Here is a 10,000-nt window from a genome sequence, read left to right as displayed (position 1 = left end):
AAAGGAATATTTACAGTGAGAGGAAATCTAAATAAGCAATCCAGAAAACTGAATTATTGTCTTGTTCCAGAAATGTTAATTAACACCCTACTCTAACTGAAGGTTATTTTACAAATTAGATTACCACCCCTCTGAAATTTCCAATACTTTACCTTGATACTTTCCAAAGACCACTTAACTCTACACCCCTCCCCTCCAAAAACTTCCAATTACCATGCAAGGGGAAGTTTAATGGACCTAATAACAAGTTCACGATCAAAACATTCCAGATTGCCAGCTAATGGGCTAATGGAGAGTGCTAAGAATAAGACTAGTTTGAAATTTAAAACTTACAGAGGCCACGATCTCATCAAAATGCATTAAGCAGCAAGTTATATGTATTCAGTGATCAGTGTTTTACCCTGGTGAAAAACCTCACAGGATCTTCAAGGATCTTTGAAGATCTTCAAAGACCTGCTAAAGATCCTCAAAGACAAAGATCCTCAAAGGATCCTTACAGGATCTTTGAGGATCCTCCAAAGATCTTTAAAGATCCTGTATCTGCAAGATCTTGAACAAAGATCCGTAGGGAATCAATAAGGATCTTGCAAGGATCTTTCAAAGATCCTTGTAAAGATTCCTGCAAAGATCTTTGCAAGGATCCTTGAAGATCCTCAAGGATTAAATGAAGATCTTTAAAGAATCCTTAAAAGATCCTTGTAAAGATCTTGCAAAGATCTTCGCCAGGATCCTCGAGGATTTAATGAGGATCTTTGAAGAACCTTAAAAAGATCCTTGTAAAGATCTTGCAAGGATCTTTGCCAGGATCCTTGAGGATTTAATGAGGATCTTTTAAAAATCTTAGAAAGATCCTTGTAAAGATCTTGAAAAGATCTTTGCCAGGATCCTTGAGGATTTAATGAGGATCTTTTAAAAATCTTAGAAAGATCCTTGTAAAGATCTTGAAAAGATCTTTGCCAGGATCCTTGAGGATTTAATGAGGATCTTTGAAGAATCTTTAAAAGATCCTTGTGAAGATCTTGCAAAGGTCTTTGCCAGGATCCTCAAGGATTTAATGAGGATCTTTGAATAATCTTAGAAAGATCTTTGCTAGAATCCTCAAAGATTTAACATGGATCTTTAAAAAATCTTAAATAGATCCCTGTAAGGATTTGGAACGGTAGCAAGTCTCAGCCAAGAAAATTAGTAACACATTGTGAAGGGCTCAATAATTTATTGAACACCATGTTGCCGTGCAAAAGACAAAACTTGCAAAAACCGAACACAAAAGTCAATAACATGGTATACATTAAGATGATTGCACTTTACAAGTCAAGCTTTCAGTCAGCTGATTGATCAAATTATATTAATAACCTGAAGATTAACTACAGAACTAAGTGAACTTAATGAAGAAGACAAAAATGTAGTGAAAAGCAATAAAAGAAGTCATATTCAATTTCATAATTGAGCTGGTATGATAAAAATCCTACATCAGAATCTCATAGTGCATTTCAGAGTCACACGACTGTTTCACTGGTGGCCTGTCATACATGAAAATTGCGCAATCACTCTTAATTAAGCCCATCCTAACCAATGAAATTGCCTCATTGTTTTTTTTTAATTGCATTGAGCACACTTGGCACTGACATGAAAGCTACCAAATTAAGATTTCAGATGTTAACCAGAAGGTTACCTGTGAAGAGTTTCAAAGTTAACCTTGAGTTCCACACAGTCTGGAAAGATTAACCTGTTACCAACACATGGTACACGTATATTGAATCTAATAATCAGGGCTGTCATTAAGTTGTTAGCATGTGGCATTAAGCTTCTTACCTGTAACAATCTTGTCAATTTCTGACTAAAATGATCCTTCAACCATCAAGATCAACCGTAACATCAAGGTTCTTTCAAGGGAATTCAGGCCTAATAGCTGTTATGGGATAGGGCCCTTAATGGCAGCCCTGATTTCATCAATTATTACAGTTACCCTTCCCATGGAACACATGCTAATTTAATCATGTTGGTAGTGCTAATAAACAGAGGACTAACATGACAAAGATGCAAGGCATCCATAGGTAGGAAAATAATTACTTTAGAAAAAGAAAATTAAAAAGGAAAATTTTTTAATGTTTTTTTTTTAATAAGATCTTAATCAAAATTTGTACCGTGATCTTACAACCATTCTGATTAAGGTCTTACCACCTTACAATTATTATCTTGGTAAGATCTTAGCATAAATTAAGAATGACAGTTTTAAAAAACAGTTCTTATGAAGATCTTGAAAAACAAAAACAAAAACTTCTTGTTTGGTTCAATTCTTTATTAAGATCTCATAATATCATACAAGAATCTTGACAGGATCTAAGAATAAATAAACATGCCCGCAATACTCTTACACTGACTGTGATTATCTCTTTACTTGTACTGTTATTAACAATAAAATTTACTAGTTGTTTGTTGTGACATCTTGTACATCTTAATACTGTTTCCTTCAGTGTTCTAAGTTGATAAACGCAATGTAGACATGTGTGTTTCTAAACAAAGGCTTAAAAAATATGACTGTTAAGACTTACAGTGTGCAATTTACAGATTGTATTTGCATAACAAAAACTAAATGCACGGTCCTACACTGAAACTCACTTGTGAAAACACTATTACTTACAAACCTTCTTTGATGAATCTCAACTCCATTTAATGCCAAAAAGAACAAAATTCTTTGAATCATAATCCCTTCGACTTCCATTCATAATGTTAGCTTTTAAAATGAGCAAGAAAACGTGGAAAAACGTGGAATCACAGCAACACTGGCAGCCATCTTGGATTTCATTCAGACTGCGAAGACTGGGCACCATTTTGGTCAGCAGTTATACCACTGCAGGCTCGGAGAAAGACCGTTTCATATTAGATTTCAGGGATTCAAATCTATACAGCACACATTTCCTCTGGATTTTGCCTCTGCTATAAAGCTAGAAAAATGATGGCTTCAAGTAGCAAACTGTGCACAACCACTTTTTAGAAAGAGGTAAGTTTCGACACCAATTATTTTGTGAAAGACTGCATGAAAATGTGTGATCGCCCAAGCGAATTATAGACAACGTGCATGCATGTCTGCTTCTTGAAGATTATTGACGTGGTCATTCCCTATTTAGTTTTTATATGAAGCCTTTGCAAACGTTTTTACGCAGTCATTTGTAGCCAGGTTAATATCATGACAGAGTTGGTATAAGTTGAAGACTTGAGTCATAGATCTTGATTTGGCGTGAAGATTAGTTTATGATCTTCGTGCATGGAGTGTACGACTGAAGGCAACAACTAACAAAATTGTTACTGGTGAGAAGCTCACTGTAACATTGTCTAAAAAGTTAAGGGCAGCTAAGTGGTCACTGTGATCACTCAGAAGAACTGATTAAAAGTGCACAATTTTCTGTTTGACGGTAGATTTTCATCTCGATCCTGTCTCCATTTTGTTGTCAAGGTTGTCAGACTCAAAACTGCAGCTTCAGAGTCAAGTCACCAAATCCTGCTCAATAAAGTCACTTGTAATTATGATAGTTGGAGTCTATTTTGACTGATTTAATTTTGTTGTGAATCATGACTTCTGCTACTTCTACTCGGCAACAATAATACTAAATAAAAGTTTGTACATGTAACTTGCATAATGGCAGTATTTGATCAGTTCTTGATTTCATAGTTGAAAACAGCAAGCAATATAAAGGGAACACTAAGTAACAATCCTTTATTGTTTTTGATCAATGCAATCATTTTTCCTTATAATAGGCTTTAATGAACATGTCAAAGCTGCATTAAGAATGGTAATATTTCACACATTGTAAATGGTTCAGCCTACACTCTGGAATTTTTAATTGGCTCAGAGAAACTTTCAAAACACAAACTGAAAAGTGGCATTCATGTGTCACTTTAAAGCTGTTTAAGAGATAGTGATCTTAATTTTCAGTTCACACAATGATGATGTAATCCTGCTCTTCAGTGGGTTGTGGCTTAATCCAGCTACATGTACATTCCATCTCCAACATTTGAAAAACAATTGTTTTTAGTTGCTTCACTGAGTATCTCTTGTATGTTGGTGCCATTGTTTTCACTGAAAAGTTGAAAGACTCTGCTCCCAAACAGTATAAATTACTGGCCCACTGGCCTGAGTGGAAAGTCTACAACAACTCTCAATAGCTGTTGAAACGCTACTCCCCTTTCCTTTGGGTCAATGTTGTTTGAGCAAATTGGCGTGCACATCGTCATTGCTTTCATTGGACTTTACTTAGGAGGAGGAGGAGGTAGGGAGACACTTGTAACAAACAGTGTTTCAACATTTTGATGCCAATAGTAAGCTGCTGTCAGCATTTGCTCAGAGGCAAATAGTAGATGGTGACTTGACCAATGGGGGCATACACTAAACATTATTATTGTTCTAATATTGGTACATATGTACATGTAGCTTAATTTTTAGCGAGGGAAATAGCTTAAAAAAAAATGATATCTTGGTTTTTCTTTTTGGTTTTAATTATTTTTCTTTTTTTCTCCACAGGGGCCATACAGGATAATTTCAAGCTTTCGTGTTTTCTTGCTTTTAACATGCAACTGGAAGGACTTATTGGCTTTTTTTGTTACGTTTTTTAATGTTATTTTTTTATTTTTATATATCTGTTTATTTTACACTAATACTAAAGAACATTATTGTACCAGTGGAAACCAAGCTCTTATTCATATGTACACTCTGTTAGGTTGCTTCTTTCTTGGGAAAATAATACTGGCAAATAATAATAAGTCTCAGGATTGTTTACAAAGGCTTTAAAGCTGCCAGGTTAATTAAGTCAAATAGATTATTATAAGCGCTTCAAATTGATGCAAATGAAAGAAAAAGTTACATGAAGAACTTTGTCCTAGTCTAGGGAACATTTGTTGGTAAAGGTTTGTTTCTCTTTTGTGAATTACAATATTATTAGAATAGTGCTGTTGATCTTGTGAGCATGCATCACAAGAACTTGAATACAATCTTATGCCTTGTAAAAAAAAGCCATAATGGCATTGTAGATGAAAGTTTCCATGTTAACTTGGAAGATTGTTGTGATAAATTTATTTCACATGAATAGCTAAGATTTATCAATAAAAGGTTATCACACTCATAATTATTTATTTTTCTTGTTGGTTATGGTTTGACAATGCCTCAGCCTTTGAATTGAAGTGCTAGAAGCATATCCAGGTATGTGTAGGTTTTGCATTTTAAGCAAGCTGTGATCAAACTCTCAGGAACACATGATTCTAGGTTATTTGAATGAACCGTTGTAGGTCATTGCCAGAAATGTCAGGGCAATCCAAAGAAAATAAAAAACATTATACACTCCAGGGTTTTTTTTCCTATTTTGCAGCTTGCTTGGAAAACAAAATCAAATCTTGGCCCTTTTTGGTAAGATCGTGACAATTTCAAGATCTTGGTAAGAAACCTATAAGACCTTGCAAGATCTTGGTAAGAATCTTATATTAAAATCTTTTAAGATTTTGGTAGGAATCTTATAAGATCTTGTAAGATCTTTGTAAGAATCTTGTGAGATCTTGTAAGAGCTGAATAAAAATAAGAATCTTTTAATCCTACAAGATATACGAATCTTTTGACAAGATCTTGTAAGGTTCTTGTAAAATTCTTATTTCTTATTAAGAATCTTGATAAGATTATTGAAGGATACTTAATGAGGATCTTTGCAAGATCTTGGGAGGATCTGCATGAGGATCTTAATAAAGATCTTCAAGGATCTTTGAAAAGATCCTCAAGGATCCTTCATTTTCTTGCCAAGATCCTCAAGGATCTTTAAGGATCTCTAAGGATCTTCAAAGATCCTCAAGGATCTTTAGGGATCCTCTAAGGATCTTCAAAGATTCTTGAGGATCTTTGAAAGATCTTGGGAGGATCCTCGAAGATCCTTGAGGATCTTTGCAAGATCTTGGGAGGATCCTCGAAGATCCTTGAGGATCTTTGCAAGATCTTGGGAGGATCCTTAAAGATCCTTGAGGATCTTTGCAAGATCATGGGAGGATCCTTAAAGATTCTTGAGGATCTTTGAAAGATCTTTATGGATCTTTGAAGATCCTTAGAGGATCCTTAAAGATCCTTGAGGATCTTTGAAGATCCTTAGAGGATCCTTAAAGATCCTTGAGGATCTTGGCAAGAAAATGAAGGATCCTTGAGGATCTTTTCAAAGATCCTTGAAGATCTTTATTAAGATCCTCATAAAGATCCTCATGCAGATCTTTAAGGATCCTTAAAGATCCTTGAAAGATTTTCACCAGGGTATATCTCCCTACAAATTAGATATCACTACTAACTACACAGAACACAAGAATGAAAGAAATCATGATCACCAAAGAAAAAGTGTCTTGTTTTTTTTTTTTAACAATTTTATCCCAAATACACAGTAGTACCACAACAGATACATGAGAAAAGTGAGTAGAATAATAAGGCCTCTCACTGAATATAATTCAGGGGATAAAAGCAATAGGATAGTGTCTGTTATCATATCGGACCATTAGAGCTTCCTTTATGGTCTTAAAAAAAATAGGGAAAATGATCCACCAGAATAAGTAGTTCCAGAATCTTCTGAATCACTTTTCCTTGACTGAAATAAATTACTCCAAGGTACAGGTATGTGCTGACCAATGGGGTCATGACCTTATGTGTCATTATCTGGAAATATGGGATATCATATTCAATGTATTTTTAAATTAACCTCTCATTTATGCAAAATTCTTATGGACTGAATAGCTTGACAGATTCTGGTCCAAACTAGAAAGGTTGCATGTTTTAAACCTTTTCTGTTTGCATGATCATAAAATTCTATAATTATCTGGAACAGGGTATCATATTCTGTGAACGCATTTTTAAATTAACCTCTCAAATTCTTATGGACTGAATAGCTTGATGGATTCTGGTCCAAACTAGAAAGGTTGCATGTTTCAAACCTTCTCTTTTCGCATGACCACAAGATTCTATAATTATCTGGAATGGGTTATCATATTCAATGCATTTTTAAATTAACCTCTCAAATTCTTATGGACTGAATAGCTTGATGGATTCTGGTCCAAACTAGAAAGGTTGCATGTTTCAAACCTTCTCTTTTCGCATGATCACAAGATTCTATAATTATCTGGAATGGGTTACCATATTCAATGCATTTTTAAATTAACCTCTCAAATTCTTATGGACTGAATAGCTTGATGGATTCTGGTCCAAACTAGAAAGGTTGCATGTTTCAAACTTTCTCTTTTTGCATGATCATAATATTCTATAATAATGTAGGTTATTCATATTAAAAGGAGGGGTTCACATTTCAGTGCATGTGCATGAATCTAGTAAATGCTTTTTTCTCTTTCTTATCAACTTTATAATGGCCTTAAAAATCCCACTCACATGTACTTCAGTAATCACATTCTATAATATAATATATATATATATATATATATATATATATTGGTAGTCCAAGCAAAATGACTGATGACCAAAATTCACAGAAAATGCTAGTGGATTGTACTTATTTTGTCAATATTGAATTTAGCGTTGACCCGTAGGATTTGCATTCACAGTTTTTTGCATGTGAGATACTGCAATCATATGAAAAAATTACCATCCGAGTTACCTATTCCCTTCCGGATGATTCATAAACAACGAATTAAATAAACTGGCTTGGGTCATAGTGAGGAAAGGCGAAAAAGTATTTTGATTCATGGACATGCGCAGAACCGTGAACCCTAGCTCCCTTTAAATAACAGATGTTTACACAAAAATCCCATCTTTTACGAAATTTGTATTGTTTATATGGGTTTACAACTTTTAACTTTTTAATTAGTGTTTTCATGGTTCCAAATGATACTTTCGACAATACACTTGAACCTCTTTATTATGGATACCAAGGAGACAAGGATAAGTGTCCGCATTATAGAGGTGTCCATTTTAGAGAGGTAGGCTTTATATGGATTTGTCTCCCAGGGACCAAGTGAACTGTCCATAATAGAGAGGTGTCCGTAGTAAAGAGGTGTCCGTACGGAGAGGTTCCACTGTAGGTGACATTGCCAAAAAAACTGCCCTCAAATCAGCCGAGGCCCAAGACTAATGGTAGCCAACCAGCCACAGACTGGTAAGGATCTGGTTTTGGCTAGTAATAGGTTTGTGCTTTCATTAGCTATGTTTGGCTAGCAAAAATTGTAAAGCAGTAGCGCTTAAGTGCTGGACAGAGCAAAGATGAAAATTATTTAATGAACACAAATCAAGACAACAAGACCTACATTCAGATGGTTGTTGTACATGCCTACAGTTCTGGCTTTTTCAAGTCAAGATCAACTTGAAAATTTAATAGTAATAAAATAATGCAAATTAGTTTGAACTGTAAAACCTTCACAGATGATGGAGATTTTTCTTAATAATTACAACACATCTGCTAAAAACTGTCTGACTGTCCTATATTAAAACAAATTAGTGCAACTGCAGATACTTTTTAAAACGTGAAATTCTATTTTGGTTTTAAAATCAGCCAGACCTGTTAGAACTATAGCCCCTGGGCAAGCAATCAGTTAAGTCTCAAGCCAGTGGCAGCCCACCACTGAATGTCAGGTCATATATTACACTCTTTTACATCATATTATTAAACCTAAAAAAATACTCCACTAACATCTTTGAGTAGCTGATGGCTGATAGCCCACTTTGAAAATGAGTGATGGCCTGGGTCGAGAGTAACTGCCTAAGCGATAGTAGGATTGTTTGGGGAGACCCTGAATGCAATGGATGATAACCAACGTCCCCCAAACCTTCCCACAATTGCTTGGGCAGCTACTCTCGACCCAGGCTATCACTATTTTTCAAAGTGGGCTTAAAAACTGTAAAAATTTGCCTTAAAAGAAAAAGAAAAGAAAAGAAAAGGCATATGAAATCAACTTGGTGCAGTGTAAATTTTCTTTTTGCTCTTTTTTAGGTAATTTTTATTTTTTATTTTTTATATATTTTTTATTTTTTATTTTTTATTTTTGATTATTTTTTATATTTTTTATTTTTTATTTTTTATATTTTATTTATTTTTTATTTTATTTTTAATTTGCAGGGCCCCACTGAAAACCGCCAAGGCGAGTGGGCTCCCTGGATAATTATTATTATTATTATTATTATTATTATTACAATGAATGGTGTGATCTTATAAACTTTAAATTTGTTAAGTTTGCTAATGTTGTTATATATACCTCATGCTCATTAATGTGTCAAGTTGATTTAATTCAATTAGTTGAATCTACCCCTTTAGAATAACTGATTTAAATCCTAGTGGCAGTTGGGATTTTCTCAAGTTTGCTGAAGAAGCTCTCATCTTCAATTTACCCACCTACAATAGTCTCAAGTGTTTTTTTGTTAATAAATAACAAAAGCCTCCCACTGTCTTGACAACTTTTCAAATTTACCAGCCCTATTTTTTAGTATATGTTTGCCTATGATTGGAAGGGAAAAACTTGGTAAATAAATCACTTTACTATTAAATATGCCACCTTTGGGATTGCCTAAAAATCTGGGTGTTTTCAAATTTGGCTTCTGAATTTTTAAGCACCTGCAAAAATCTAAACTTTGGATCGTACTGAAAAATGTCTTACTTCTCTTAAGTTGTTGTAAAACAAGATAATTTACTAATAGTCCATGGTTGCTTACTATTTATGCAGAACAGTCAAGGATGAAAATTTTCGGCATAAAAACAAAATGATTTAGCTAAATTGTCTTAACAGAAGATGGATAACATGCAAAATGTATAAACATCAGCTGTAAATATCAAAAGGAGTAATAAATCTTCCTCACTTTGACCAGAAGCCCATAATTTCAGAAGTACTCCAAATGGAATGATGCGAACCATTTGATTTTCCAACTGAAATTTCCAAGTTTTCCATGTAAATGGTAATTTATTAGCACCCCAGTTTTCCATGATTAATGGGAGTGAAATAAATTGACAGTAAAGCCATAATTATTACTATATTATAGTAAATCATCGAT

The 10,000-nt window shown here is 34.2% G+C and overlaps 1 protein-coding gene across 4 annotated transcripts in view; it reads right to left on the bottom strand.

Annotated features, from left to right (window-relative positions):
* The window catches only part of LOC146457655 (uncharacterized), a 94,423-nt gene that overhangs the window by 48,736 nt on the left and 35,687 nt on the right, over positions 1–10,000 (bottom strand). The gene's annotated exons all lie outside the window — the stretch shown is intronic.

The sequence above is a fragment of the Pavona decussata genome, unplaced genomic scaffold (assembly GCF_977016875.1).
Source record: "Pavona decussata unplaced genomic scaffold, jaPavDecu1.1 SCAFFOLD_238, whole genome shotgun sequence".
Classification (NCBI taxonomy): Eukaryota; Metazoa; Cnidaria; class Anthozoa; order Scleractinia; family Agariciidae; genus Pavona; species Pavona decussata.
This window is presented reverse-complemented; position numbering and strand designations above follow the sequence as displayed.